Source organism: Gossypium arboreum, chromosome 9 (assembly GCF_025698485.1).
Source record: "Gossypium arboreum isolate Shixiya-1 chromosome 9, ASM2569848v2, whole genome shotgun sequence".
Taxonomy (NCBI): Eukaryota; Viridiplantae; Streptophyta; class Magnoliopsida; order Malvales; family Malvaceae; genus Gossypium; species Gossypium arboreum.
This window is the reverse complement of record NC_069078.1, coordinates 25,096,409-25,112,573: the sequence shown is the minus strand read 5'-3', so window position 1 is coordinate 25,112,573 and position 16,165 is coordinate 25,096,409. Positions and strand designations below refer to the sequence as shown.

Sequence of the window (16,165 nt, the reverse complement as noted above, 5' to 3'; positions counted from 1 at the left end):
AATTTTTTGTTGTATTCATTGATGACATATCGATTTATTCACGTGATGAATCCGAACATGTCGAGCATCTGAGACGAGTGCTACAGATTCTGCGAGATAAACAATTATATACGAAATTCAGTAAATGTAAATTCTAGTTGCGAGAAGTTGGATTTCTGGGTCATATTGTATCAGCATCTGGTATCTGAGCAAGATTTTAGCTATTTTGGATTGGAAACCTCTGAGGAATATCTCTGAATTCCGCAGTTTTCTGGGACTTGCCAGTTATTATAGAAGGTTTGTAAAAGGATTTTCTATGATTGCGACTCCGTTAACAAAGATACTTCAGAAAGATGTGAAGTTTGAATGGTCTAAAAATTGCAGAACAGCTTTGATCAGTTAAAAACTTTGTTGCTTGAAGCTTCGGTAATGGTACAACCTGAATTGGGTAAAGAATTTGTGATCTACAGTGATGCTTTGTTGATCGGTTAATGCAAGAAGGTAAAGTCATTGCTTATGTTTCGAGACAGTTGAAGCCGCATGAAAAGAACTATCCGACGCATGACCTTGTGTTAGCTGTGATTGTGTTTGCTCTAAAGATTTGGCGCCACTATCTATTCGGAGAAAAATGTCATGTATATTCTGATCATAAGAGTTTGAAATATATGATGACTCAGAAAGATTTGAATCTGCGACAAATAAAATGGCTTGAATTGCTAAAAGACTATGACCTTGTGATTCATTATCATCCGGGTAAAGCAAATATTATTGCTGGTTCTTTGAGCAAAAAAAATCATTATTTTCTTTGCGTGCGATGAATGTTCATTTGATTCTGTCCGACAATGGTTCAGTTTTAGCTTAATTGAAAGCAATACCTTTGTTCTTACAACAGATTATTGAAGCTCAGAAGATTGATAATGAAATTTTAGCAAAACGAGCTCAGTGTGATGTAGAGTCTGATTCAGAATTCAGAGTTGATAAAGATGATTGTCTGAGATTTTGAGATAGAATTTGTGTCCCGAGAAATCCAGAGTTAATTCAAATGATTTTGAGTGAAGCTCATAACAGTCAGTTATCTATGCATCTGGGTAGTACGAAAATGTATAATGATCTAAAATAGTATTACTGGTGGTCCGGAATGAAAAGAGTATTACTGGTGGTAAATCCGAGTGGATTATTCAGATACTCGAGGATATGTTGAGATGTTGCATTTTTGAGTTTGAAGATACGTGGGAACAGTAATTTCCCTTGATTGAATTTGCTTATAATAATAGTTTTCAGTCGAGCATTAAAATGGCATCATACAAATCTTTATATGGTCGCAAATGCCGTACACCTTTCTATTGGATGGAGGTAGTGAAAATAAGATTCATGGAATTGATTTGATAAAAGAAACTAAACAGAAAGTAAAAGTGATCCGAGATAGTTTGAAAGTAGCTTCCGTTCATCAGAAATCTTATGCAGACTTGAAAACAAAAGATATTGAATTTAAAATCAGTGACAAGGTGTTTTTGAAAGTATCTCCATGGAAGAAAGTGCTTCGATTCATTAGAAAAGGCAAATTGAGTCCGAGGTTCATCCGTATGAGATTACTGAGCGTATTGGACCGGTAGCATATAGATTGTTGTTACCACCAGAGTTAGAAAAGATTCAGGATGTGTTTCACGTATCGATGCTTCGATGACACAGATCTGATCCGTCGCATGTGATTTCCCCGTTTGAGATTGAAATTTAGTCTGATATGACTTAAGAAGAAAAGTCGATTCGTATCTTAGCTCGTAAGGTTAAAGAACTGTGAAATAAGAAAATTCCATTAGTAAAAGTGATGTGGCATCGACACGGTATTGAAGAGGCCACGTGGGAGCCTGAAGATGCTATGAGCTGACAATATCCGAATTTGTTTAACGGTAAGATTTTCGGGGACGAAAATCCCTAAAGGGGGAGAATTGTAACAGTCCAGTTTTGACCTTAGACGGAACAGTGGTTTCGGGAACACATTCCGAGTTAGACAAATAGTTAAATATTATTTTCTGTGCTTATGATGTGTGAATTAGCATATGTGAAAGTTTCGTCTGAAAATTCGATTGTTTGTGTGCTCAATTTGATAAAAGGACCTAATCACGTAAAATGTAAAAGTTGCTTGCTACTTGTTAAAAGTGCTTATTTGAAATGAGAGGTCCTTATTATGTTATTTGACCATTAAAAGCATGAGTGGACATATATGACCTTATTATAATGGTTTATTTATGTTTTAATGAAAGGGAAAAATGGCAAAACAACTATTAAATGAATCATAACTAAAATAAAGTTATGAAATTATGGTCATTTGTTCATCCATGACCAAAAAACACAAAGGAAAGAAAAGAAAAATGCTTGCTAGGGTTCAGCAATATTAAACTTTGATTTAGGTACATTTTTGTTTCGGTTTTTGATAATTTCTACGTTTTTGTAATCGTTGCTTCGTATACTATCAAACCCATGCCTCAATTTCTGATTTTGAACATGATTTTGAAATGTGCCATTGATGAAATTATGAGTCTTGTAAAGTTAGCTGTTGACAAATGAATGTTTGATGTTGGGTTTACATGTTCTGTCTTTGGATTTTTAATGAAATTGAGTAAATTGGGCTAAATTGTAAAAATTTTATGAGGGACTAAAATGTGAAATAAATGAAATTTATGGACTTGTATATGGGCTATGAAAATTCGGCTAAGCTTGTGTACAAGCAAATTATGTGTATTTTTTGATTTTGTGAATTAGGGACTAAAGTGTCAAAATGTAAAAATGTGAGGGTTAGTTTGCAAAATTCCCTAATTGTGGGTATATGGATTATTTTGAATGAATGTGTGATTGAATAAGTTAAATTTGAATTGATTTAGATCGAGAACTAAAGAATACAGAATTAGATTGGGGAAAGTCGAAAGTCGTCAAATAATCGATTCCATCTATCCGAATCCCTACGAAGTAAGTCAATATACAATAAATGTGTTTGAATTGAATTATTATTCTTCATATGATATTGAATTTGTGAGGAAATATTATTCAAACTTAATATGTGCTATTCGACAAAGTATCAATAAAGTTTTGACATCTGAAAAGCCCCGTACGAACCTTAGGAATAGTTAGGATACGTATCTCATGACATAGGATTTTCGATATTTGTTCTACGTGTAAGACCACGTCTATGACGTTGGCATCGACTTTTTTTTTTGCATGTAAAACCATGTTTGGGACATTGGCATAGTATCTGATTTCGTGTAAGACCCTGTCTAGGACAGTGGCATCGATGTTTGATTACATGTAAGACCATGTCTGGGACGTTGGCATTGTATATGTTCTCTGAGCTATCTGCGTATCCTTATGTTTCCGAATGGTTCAAATGGGAATTCCAAGAAAATTAATAACTTTGTGAAATCATATCATATTCAGGTATGTTTACTTTGTATATCCTATTTGAGAATGAAAGGTAAGTATTTGAATATGAGATTTGTGTTAGCATTGGTATACAAAGTATAAATGATTTGATGATACTTATTTGCTTTGAATGATATGTTTATTTGTATATGGCTTACTAAGTTTTTGAAAGCTTACTTTGTGTGTGTTTGCATTGTTTTTTAGATATCGAAGCTACTGTGAGCTCGGGGATCGTCGAGGATCATCACCACACTATCGAACCTTATTTTGGTACTTTGTAAATGTATATAATATTAAAGTATAGCATGTATAGGCTAAAAGTTGTGGGATTATGTTTTGTGATGTATATATTTAGCCATGTGATATGGCTAGTTTGTGTTTGAACTTATAGTTTGATTGTAACGCCCCGAATTTAGGCCTAGAAGTATTGGACCTTGAGTATGGATCTATAAGGAGGTTGTCTATAAGCATTTAATTGTGCAAGGAAATGACATAATTAAATGTCTGCTTTAGTGGTTCATGGCCCTAAGAAGTGTTGGAGAAATCTTGGGTTCAAACTTGGGCTTTAGCAAATATTTTGGTTTTAAGTGAATAAAACCCTGGGTGCTTGGATGAAGGCCTTTTAAATTATTGTGGTAAATAAATGTCACAAGGAAGCATGTGGTCTAGTGGTTGTGGCATCATTAAGGTTGTAAGGGAGCCTGTTGAAGTCTTGGCTTTTCAATTTATTTTCGTTTTTCTTTTAAAGGAACCTGGACTTTGGCCTATAGACCTTATATTTAATTGAGAATAAAATATGACACAGAAAGAGCCTATGGTGGAGTGGCAAGGTGGCATGTTGTGTAACTGTGAGGTCTAAGGCTCAAGTCTTGGGATGCGCAATGGAGTATTTATTTTGCTGTTTGAGCTATGTAGGAGGTAGAGTTGGACTGGAACTCTGTGCTTGAGGTGATCATAAGAAAATAAGAAATTTTCCTAATGGTTGAAAGTAATCCCACATCGGGAAGCTAACATGGGAATTGGTGAGAAACTGGCTTTAAATAGAGCGAACCAGATGAGTGGGGGAAAAAGAAAAAGGTGATTAAGACCCAATATAGGATATGCCAAGGTTGGTGATCGTGGTCTTCGGTGCATTCTCATAAACAAGTGTGTATTCACGCCCTTCTTTGTTAGAAATCAGCAAAAGCTGAAAGCTGCCATGAGCATTCTCGTGTGCTGGGGCTGTTCTGGGCCTAGATGGGCCTATGGGCCTGCTTGTGTAAGTCTAACTGTTCGGTGGGAAATAGTTGGGCCTGATAGGCCATATGAATGTGATTGGGCCTGATTGGCCATATGAATGTGAGTGGGCCTAAAGGGCCATATGAATGTGATTAGGCCTGATGGGCCATGTGAACGAAATTGGCCCTAAAGGGGCCAAATGAACAAGTGTGGATCTGTTAGTGTCTAGTAAAGGGGTTGTGGACCTAGTTTTTGGTAACTACTCAAGCAGACATAAAACTTAAATAATTAATTCATCGCGACCGTGGACGAATCATAGGGTTAAATGTGGCAACGGGTATATGCATGTCTAGGATTGGATATAGGGAGAGCTTGGTACTTAAGCGGTCTTAATGACTCACCTCTTCTCTAGAATCCTACCTGATGCATAGTATCTGTTCACTTTAGCCAACGAGGACTTGTTAACGGGCCAAGGTAAGTAATAAACCCATAATAAAGAGAAATTACCGAAGTACCCCCGATTTATAAAATCACCAAAATACCCCCGGTTTGTAAAATTATCGAAATACCCTCGGTTTGTAAAATTACTGAAATACCCCCAGTTTGTAAAATTACTGAAATACCCTCGGTTTACAAAATTATTGAAATACCCTTGATTTGTAAAATTACCAAAATACCCTCGATTGTAAAATTATAGAAATACCCTTGATTTGTAAAATTACTAAAACACCTTCGATTTGTAAAATTACCGAAATACCCTCATTTGTAAAATTACCGAGATACCCTCGATTTGTAAAATTACCGAGATACCCTTGATTTGTAAAATCACCGAAACACCCCCAATTTGTAAAATTATCGAAATACCCATGTAGTGTAAAATGACCGACATACCTCGGTAGGGTAAAATGACTGTTTTGCCCTTGAGGGTAAATGACCGACTTAGACTTCAAATTTTACTGATTTGATTATGTATGTATGACTGTGTTTTAATTGACTTGACTGTGGCTGTATGACTAATATGCTCTTAATATATGTTTAAAAGACTGTTACTGAGTATGGCCATTCTGCATACACGTGTGATGATTGAGCATGACATACACGACATATTGCATGGGTTGGGAATTATGGAATGGAGGAAGTATATGAGAATCGCATGGTTGCTTGACGACCGTGGATCCACTGATGGCTATTAAGCCTAATATTTGATTAGTAGCTTGCTGCAATGAAGGTAGTGCCGCAACAAGGCTACCATTGATGTATCAGATGGGTGGGTAGATATTTATATCCCCACATGATGTGTACCGGGGGACGGAGTTGGTGCGTAGCGGTTGGATTATTGGGGTGGGTTGCACAGCATTGCATGTATGATATTATTGTCATATTATTACGATGTGGGCTTCAGCCCAACTAAGGCTAAGATGGGCTAGGCCCAATTGATTCTATTATGGGCTATGACCCAAATGATATTGTAATGGGCTTTGGCCCATAGATGCTCTGAATCGGACTGCATCATTCATCGTAATGGGCTCCGCCTGCATCGATTCTCAATTTCATGCATTTCGACTATTACTCTAGTAAGGGGATTACACACTGAGTTTTCGTAAACTCACCCCGTTTATTAACTCTGCAGGTAATCCCCAGCGTTAGGTGGATCGGTGTCGCAGAGGGACTCAGAGATGACCACACAACTGCATATGTTTTTCTATTTTGTTTATTTAATTAAGCACTTTGGTTTTTGATTTGGGTTGGATTAAGGCCTCTTAATTTTCTTAAATTTTTATTTGAGAAATTTATTTTCTTAACTTTTTATTTGTGAAATTTATTTAGTATGCTTAATATCTGTTAGAAGAAGGGCACGATTTTTCAAAACAACAACTAGTTTTCAAAATATCAAGTTTCCGCAACTGTTTAAAAGTAAGCTTCCGCAGCAAATAAGGTTTTAAGGGAATTAACATTTCACAAGTTTTAAAATGGCTAGAGTTTTTGAGCAGTAAGAAGGGTTTTCAATAAGAACATGGTTTTCAAAAAACACTTCAATGTGACACGCCAGATTCGGCCTAACTTTTAGGCCGGGTTTGGGGTGTTACATTTAGTGGTATTAGAGCCAAGTTGCAAAACTCGATTGTGGAATGAGTTTTAAAATTGGATTTTTGAAATAATTATTTCAAAAAGGTTTGAAAAGATTTGAAGTATTTGCAATGTTTTTCTGAATATTTTCCTGAAAGTGTGGTTACCGAGTCTCCGGCTTCGAATTCGTAAGTTTTCTGTTAGACTGTACTTAAAGTTAGATTTTGTATTTATTCAGTGTATGTTTTGGAAATCAGATTTTTTTTTTAGTTAGCAATAATACTGTGATGGATTTCGAAGACAAGCAAGGTCGCGAGGAGTTGCCCATCTCCCCGGAACATGAGATGGTTCAGGAAACTATAGTTAAGGTAAGTCCGCTAACTTTGGGTAATAATAACTCGGAGCTTGGTAAGGAGGCACTGATCCAGTTGGTAAGGGAAGTGCTGGAAGAAGTGTTCAAGGCAAGAGTTATGGCGTATGGTGAAACACTTCAGTCTAGGCACTTGGAGTGGAGCAAGAAGAGGGATCACTGTTCCTTTTAAGTCAGGCGTATTTTGTTTGGATGTGATGTTTGAATATAGAAATTGTAGGCATGTGTGCTAAATATCTGTTTGCTTCTGTGGTTAGATGTTTGGTTGGGTGAGAGAGGTTTTGAGATTAATTTAAAAGTGTATTGGTGTAGTTTGGAACTAGAGTGCGCAGCAGGAGCGTAGTGGTGTAAATTGAGCTAAGCGCTTGTTCAGATAGTTGAAAATTTTGAGGACAAAATTTCTTTAAGAGGTAGAATTGTAACGCCCCGAATTTGGGCCTAGAAGTATTGGGCCTTGAGTATGGGTCCGTAAGGAGGTTGTATATAAGCATTTAATTGTGCAAGGAAATGACACAATTGAATGTCTGCTTTAGTGGTTAATGGCCCTGAGAAGTGTTGGAGAAATCTTAGGTTTAAACTTGGGCTTTAGAAAATAATTTGGTTTTAAGTGAATAAAACCCTGGGTGCTTGGTTGAAGGCCTTTTAAATTATTGTGGTAAATAAATGTCACAAGGAAGTATGTGGTCTAGTGGTTGTGGCATCATTAAGGTCGTAAGGGAGCCTGGGTTGAAGTCTTGGCTCTTACAATTTATTTTGGTTTGTCTTTTAAAGGAACCTGAACTTTGGCCTATAGACCTTATATCTAATTGAGGATAAAATATGGCACAGAAAGAGCCTATGGTGGAGTGACAAGGTGGCTTGTTGTGTAACTGTGAGATCTAAGGTTCAAGTCTTGGGATGCGCAATGGGGTATTTATTTTGCTGTTTGAGTTGTGTAGGAGGTGGAGTTGGACTGGACCTCTATGGTTGAGGTGATCATAAGAAAATAAGAAATTTTCCTAATGGTTGAAAGTAATCCCACATCGGGAAGCTAACATGGGAATTGGTGAGAAGCTAGCTTTAAATAGAGCGAACCAGATGAGTGGGGGAAAAAGAAAGAGGTGATTAAGACCCAATGCAGGATGTGCCAAGGTTGGTGATCGTGGTCTTCGGTGCGTTCTCATAAATAGGTGTGTATTCACACCCTTCTTTGTTAGAAATCAGCAAAAGCTAAAAGCCGCCACGAGTGCTCTTGTGTAGTGGGGCTGTTTTGGGCCTCGATGGGCCTGTGGGCCTACTTGTGTAAATCTAATTGTTCGATGGGAACTAGTTGGGCTTGATGGGCCATATGAATGTGATTGGGCCTGATGTGCCATATGAATGTGATTGGGCCTGATGGGCCATGTGAACGAGATTGGGCCTAAAGGGGCCAAATGAATAACTGTGGATCTGTTAGTGTCTAGTAAAAGGGTTGTGGACCTAGTTTTTGGTAACTACTCAAGCAGACATAAAACTTAAATAATTAATTCATCGCAACCGTGGACGTGTCATAGGGTTAAAGTGTAGCAATGAGTATATGTATGTCTAAGATTGGATCTAGGGAGAGCTTGGTACTTAAGCGGTCTTAATGACTCACATCCTCTTCTCTAGAATCCTACCTGGTGCATAGTATCTGTTCACTTTAGCCAACGATGACTTGTTCACGGGCCAAGGTAAGTAATAAACCCATAATAAAGAGAAATTACCGAAGTACCCCTAGTTTGAAAAATTACCGAAATACCCCTAGTCTATAAAATTACCGAAATACCCTCGGTTTACAAAATTATTGAAATACCCTTGATTTGTAAAATTATCGAAATACCCTTGATTAAAAAATTACTAAAATACCCTCGATTTGTAAAATTACTGAAACACCCTTGATTTGTAAAATTACCGAAATATCCTCGATTTGTAAAATTACCGAAATACTCTCGATTTGTAAAATTATTGAGATACCTTTGATTTTTAAAATTACTGAAACACCCCCGATTTGTAAAATTATCGAAATACCCTTGTAGTGTAAAATTAATCAAATACCCTTGTAGTGTAAAATGACTGTTTTTCCCTTGAGGGTAAATGACTGACTTAGACTTCAAATTTGATTGATTTGATTATATATGTATGACTGCATTTTAATTGACTTGATTGTGGCTGTATGACTGATATGCTCTTAATATATGTTTAAAATACTATTACTGAGTATGGCCATTCTGCATACACGTGTGATGATTGAGCATGACATACACGACATATTGCATGGGTTGGGAATTATGGAACGGAGGAAGTATATGAGAATCGCATGGTTGCTTGACGACTGTGGATCCACCGATGGCTATTAAGCCTAATACTTGATTAGCAGCTTGCTGCAATGAAGGTAGTACCGGAACCAGGCTAGCATTGATGTGTATCGGATGGGTAGGTCGATATTTATATCCCCACATGATGTGTACCAGGGGACGGAGTTGGTGTGTAGTGGTTGGATTACTGTGGTGGGTTGCACAGCATTGCATGTATGATATTAGTGTCATATTATTGTGATGTGGGCTTCGGCCCAACTAAGGCTAAGATGGGCTAGGTCCAATTGATTCTGTTATGGGCTATGACCCAAATGATATTGTAACGAGCTTTGGCCCACATATGCTCTGAATCGGACTGCATTATTATCAGTAATGGGCTTCGCCTGCATCGATTCTCAATTATGTCTGCATTCTCGACTATTACTCTAGTAAGGGGATTACACACTGAGTTTTCGTAAACTCACCCCATTTATTAACTGTGCAGGTAATCCCCAGCGTTAGGTGGATTGGTGTCGCAGAGGGACTCGGAGATGACCACACAACTACATATGTTTTTCTATTTCATTTATTTAGTTAAGCACTTTGGTTTTTTATTTGGGTTGTATTAAGGCCTCTTTATTTTCTTAACTTTTTATTTGAGAAATTTATTTAGTATGCTTAATATCTGTTAGAAGTAGGGCACGGTTTTCCAAAACAACAACTGGTTTTCAAAATATCACGTTTCCGCAAATGTTTAAAAGTAAGCTTCTGCAGAAAATAAGGTTTTAAGAGAATTAACGTTTCACAAGTTTTAAAATGGCCAGAGGTTTTGAGCAGTAAGAAGGGTTTTCAATGAGAACATGGGTTTTGAAAAACACTTCAATGTGACTCGCCAGATTCATGCCTAACTTCTGGGTCAGGTTTGGGGTGTTACATCGATAATGGTATATGATATATGATGCTAATGTGAAATTGTGGTTTGTTTTAGTTGGCTAAAAGAAATGGCCAATGTTGAGAAGTTTTGGTAAGTTTTGAGCATTTGATTGAATGATGTATTGATCATATATTTAGGTATGATTTTAGTTTAAGTTTTGGTATAAATTGATTGAGAATTGAGATTTAAAATAATTGGTAATGTTATAGTATGAATTATGTATGGTTTGGTATAGATATTGGCTGAAATGATTGTACATATATGCTTGGTTTGGTGCTTGTAGGTTGACCCAAATTGGGGTGGCAAATTGGCTATTCAAATGGCCTATTTTTTTCCACACGGGCAGAGACACGGGCGTGTGTCTCAGCCGTGTGCGTCACACGGTCATGTTACACGGCCGTGTGTCCCCTAGGGTACCCTACGAATTAAAGTCAGTATGCCTTTCAGTTTTGACACGGCCTAGACACACGGGCGTGTCTACTGGTCATGTGTGGCACACGGGCTTGTGGTCGATCGTGTGGCCAAGTCAATAGCCTCCTTAATTTTCACACGGCCTGGAACACGGGTGTGTCTTGTGGTCAAGTGGATAAGTCAATATGTATGCCCTATTTTGCCATGGCTTAGACAAACAAGCGTGTCCAAGGCTATGTGAGGCACACGGCCTGTTCACACTTGCGTGTGAACTTTTAAAAGTTGAAAATTTTTTAAGTTTTCAAAACTTTTATATGTTATCAGATTGGTCCTAATTGCATGAGTTAGGCTTTGCATGATCAATTTAAGTTCTTATTGAATGTTAATGAATGACATTTACTGTAATGATATGATATTTGATAATAATATCAAAGTTCAACTACTTCAAAGCCTAATGAGCTCTATTCTCCAAATCTAATGGAAAATGACATGCATTTTCAAAGACTAATTGGTAAGGGGTCATTCCTAACAGTGTCTTAAATGTTGTTTGATAGGCCAATAATGTATCATCAATCCTTCGAGACCAATCTTTTCTGCTAAGGCATACTACCCTTTCAAGGATACCTTTGATTTCACAGTTCACTCTTTCAACTTGCCTATTAGACTAAGGGTGATAGGTAGTAGCAATCTTGTGCTTCACATCATATTTTCCAAGCAACCACTTAAGCCATTTGTTCACAAAGTGAGAACCTTCATCACTAATAATAGCTCTTGGTGTCCCAAATCGTGTAAACACATGCTTATGTAGGAATCACATGACTACCTTAGCATCATTTGTAGGGTATGCTTCAGCTTCAACCCACTTGGATACATAGTCCATAGTAACTAAGATGTATTTGTTCCCATACGAAGAAGGAAACGGGCCTAAGAAGTCAATGCCCCATATGTCGAATAATTCAATCTCCAAAATGTTTGTCAAGGGTATCTCATTCCTCCTTGATATATTTTCGGTCCTTTGGCATTTATCACAGTTCTTCACATAAGTATAAGCACATTTAAATAGTTTAGGCCAAAAAAAACCTGCTTGCAAAATTTTTGCTGTAGTACGTGAACCACCAAAGTGTCCCCCACTTGGAGATGAATGGCAATGATACAAGATCTCAGCAATCTCACTTTCAACTACACACTTTCGGATTATATTATCTGCACACTATTTAAACAAAAATGGATCCTCCTAAAAATAATACCGACTATCATGAAGGAATTTTTTCCTTTATTGTTATGTCATTTCTCGAGGAATTATTCCACATGCAAGATAATTAGAAAAATCAGCAAACCAAGGTGTTTTATAAATTTGACTTACCTCAAATAAGTGTTCATTTGGGAAATTCGCATTGATAGGCACACATGATCTAGTTACCTCGTCTTGTTCCAACCTCGACAATGATCAACTATTTGATTTTTGACACATTTTCTGTCTTGGATCTCAAGGTCAAATTCTTGGAGAAAAAGTATCCAACGAATTAGCCTCGATTTCACATCTTTCTTTGTGAGAAAGTATTTAATAGTTGCATGGTCAATAAATACTGTAACTTTGGTTATCGTATAATTTTTCAAAAGCAAAAACTATAACAATGAGTTCCTTTTTAGTTATCGTATAATTGAGTTGGGCTCTCGTCAAAGTTCTACTTGTAAAGTAAATAGGGTGAAACACTTTGTTTCTTCTTTGACCGATCACAGCTCCAACGGCATAATCACTTGCATCACACATTAATTCAAAAGGGGAGCTCCAATTAGGTGTAACGATTATTGGGGCTGAGATTAACTATTTTTTCATATCTTCAAAAGCTTCCAAACATGCTTTGTTGAAATCAAACACTGTATCTTTCTCTAACAAAAAGCACAACAGTTTAGAAATTTTCAAAAAATCTTTGATAAACCTTCGATAAAAACTGACATGGCCTAAGAAACTTCTGAATCCTTTCACATTAATTGGGGCCAGTAATCTTTCAATTACGTCCACCTTTGCTTTATCGACTTCAACTCCTCTCTTTGAGATTTTATGCCTTAAGACAATCCCTTCATTAACCATAAAATGGCATTTTTCCCAATTAAGGACAAGATTAGTCTCTTCGCATCTCTTCAGTACCTTAGCCAATTTACTCAAACAAATACCATAAGTGTTGCCAAAAATAGAAAAATCATCCATGAAAACCTCAACAAAATTTTCAACCTTATCAGTGAATATTACCAGCATGCATCGTTAAAATGTTGCAATGGCATTTCCTTAAAATCAAACGTACTGTATGGACAAGTAAAGGTTGGTTTATGTTGGTACTCCAAAGCTACAACTATTTGGTTATATCCCAAATAGCCATCTAAAAAACAATAGAATTCATTACCTACCAGTTGATCTAACATCTGATCCATAAAAGGCAACGGAAAATGGTCCTTCCGAGTGGCTTTATTCAATTTTCTATAATCAATACAGGTTCTCCAACTAGTAACGGTTCTCGTTGGAATCAACTCATTAGGCTTATTTTCAACAATCATGATTCCACCTTTCTTCGACACACACTACACCGAACTTACCCACGACCTATCTGAAATAGGATACACGATTCCTACATCTAACCATTTGATCACTTCCTTTCTCACAACTTCTTTTATAATAAGATTGAGCCTTCTTTTTCCATCAATTCGAGCTCTTTCACCTTCTTCTAAAATAATTTTATGCATACAAAAAGTAGGGCTTATACCTCGAATATTAACTATGGTCCAACCAATTACTTTCTTAAATTTCTTTAGAACAACAATTAGTTGTTCCTCTTGATCTTTTGACAGTCTGCTAAAATAATCACCAACAAAGTGGAACAGTCACCTAAATAAACGTATTTCAAATGGGAAGGAAGTACCTTTAGCTTGAGTTTAGGTGGTTCTTCAATTGACAACTTGGGTTGCACAAATTCTCTGACTTCTAACTCCAACGGTTCAAACCGTGTGGATTGAATAAAATTCCTTAGATTGGCTTCCATCAAAGCCATGTTTTCTTTACCTCCTTTATCCTCTAAAGAGTTTAGATCTAAGGCTTTTCCCAATGGATCTTCAAAATTGCTTTCCATAGAAACCAAGGTTTATATCTCTTCCATAACTGAACACTCTTCTATCGGATCAGGAAATTTCATCGTTTTAAGAATGTTAAAGGTTATCTGATCGTCTTGAACTCGCATGGTGAGTTCACCTTTCTGTGCATCAATTAACATTCTTTCCGTGGCTAAGAAAGGTCTCCCAAGGATGATCGACACTTCCTTATTTGCTTCAAAATCTAAGATAATGAAATCAGCAAGAAATATAAATTTATCGACTCTTGCCAAAATATCCTTGATCTTTCCTTTGGGATATGCTCAAGATCGATCCACTAGCTGAAGTGTGATAGTTGTAAGTCTTACTTCACCTATCCCTAGCATCTTGAAAATATACCTAGGCATCAAGTTGATACTCGCTCCTAAATCACACAAAGTTTTACCACAGTAAGATTCACCAATGTTACCAGGTATAATAAAGCTTCCTAGGTCTTTCAATTTTGGTTGTTCTACAAGATTGCACTGCACTCCTTTGTCAAGGAAATAATCTCATACTCATTCAACCATTTCATCTTAGATACTACATCCTTCATAAACTTCACATAATTCGGAATTTGTTCTAAAGCGACCACTTGATGTGTAACTGCTTCAGAACATCCAAAAACTTCTTGAATTACACCTCTTATTTCTACTTGTATTGCTACAATCTTTGTGGATATGGAGGTGATGGAACTTTCAGTTGAATTGGATGACTCTTCTGAGTAGGTAAATCTGCATCCAAAGAAGATGTTAAAGAATCTGAATTCATTAAGTTAGGATTTAGGTTGTCAATCTTTACAGATTCTGACTCATTTGGTATAGGAATTTCAATAGCTGGTTGATTCTTCTCAACGGGCTTATTGTCGACATCAATCAATTGGGGTTCTAGAATTTTACCACTTCACAATGCCACTGCCTTGATATGTTCTTTACCCAAATTTCTTGGATTCTCAGTATTGCTTGGTAAGGTACCTTGCGGTCTATTACGGAACTCCGTAGCTAACTGACCCATTTGGTTTTCCAAATTTTTCAATGTTGCTGCTTGGCTTTGGATCAAAGCGTCATTCTTTGCCATGTACGCTTTCAACAAGTTCTTCAAACTATTTGATGCCTCAGCTTGAGGTGGTTTTGGAGCTTGCTGATTAAACCCTTGAGATTGGTTAGGTCTATGCTGCAATAAGTTGTTGTTCGGTCCATTTCCTTGGTTGCTCCAAGAAAAGTTAGGATGATTATGCCATGAAGGATTGTAGAAGTTGGTTTTGGGTCCTTGTCCACTCCTATTTTGATGTTGGTTCTCCACATAGTACACTGACTCAGGATTTGATGGACAATTCTCAGAAAAATGACCTTCCCCACAGTACACACAGGAAACTACTTCAAACGAACTTGGTGGCTAAGCTGCAAAATTATTAGCACTATTAGCAGTAAATTGTTTTATCATAGAGGAAATAGACTATACATGAGCTGATAACGAAGTGAGGGCGTCAACTTCATGAACTCCGGATACACGTCTTTTTGAAGTTGTTCAGTTTTTTGGCCATTGATAGTTATTAATTACGATCCTCTTGATGATCTCATTCGCAGAAGCATCTACTTTCAATCTTGTATGTGCATTGAGACCATTATAGAATGTCTCCAACTGGATACAATGAGGAATCCCATGATGAGGACACTTACGAAGTAACTCCTTGAATCACTCCCAAGCCTCATACAAAGACTCATCATCCAACTGTTGGAAAGTTGTGATCCCATTCCTCAACTTAGCATTTTTGCTAGGCGGGAAATACTTAACCAGAAATCTCTTTACTAATTCTTTCCATGTAGATATGGAACTTGGTGGCAATGAAATGAGCCATGCTCGTGCTTGATCTCGCAACGAGTATGGAAACAACTTCAACTTTAGTGCGTCTTCAGTCACAACGGCTATCTTGAATGACTCACTCACCTCCGTAAACAATCAAAGGTAGAGATGTGGATCGTCCGTGGGCATACCACTGAATTTGCCTACCGTTTGGAGCATTTGAAACATCACTGGTTTCAATTTAAATTGGGTTGCTTCAATATCTGGCCACTAATTCCTGGATTTAACTCATTGAAAAGTGGCACGCATATTGTCTGATGCATCAATCCCTATCATCGGCAATGAGGATGGGATTTCGTAAATGACCAGCTTCATTACCTTAGTCTTGATTTCTGAATTCCAAAGTCCATCTCGACTTGTCTTTGAGCTTTTTGTTCGTCTTCTTTGTTTGAAAGTTCACTCAATTTTAGAGTCAATAGGGAGTAAATCGATAATCCGATCTATGCTCATAAACACCTGAAAAGAAAATCACAAAATTAAAAAGAATAAGTTAGT

The 16,165-nt window shown here is 37.1% G+C and overlaps 1 non-coding gene across 1 annotated transcript; it reads left to right on the top strand.

Moving 5' to 3' along the window:
* Positions 1-15,464: 15,464 nt before the first annotated feature.
* On the top strand, positions 15,465-15,571 carry LOC128280970 (small nucleolar RNA R71). Its single transcript, XR_008271187.1, has one exon. It is a non-coding gene; the product is annotated as a small nucleolar RNA R71 (small nucleolar RNA).
* The last annotated feature ends 594 nt before the right edge of the window (positions 15,572-16,165 follow it).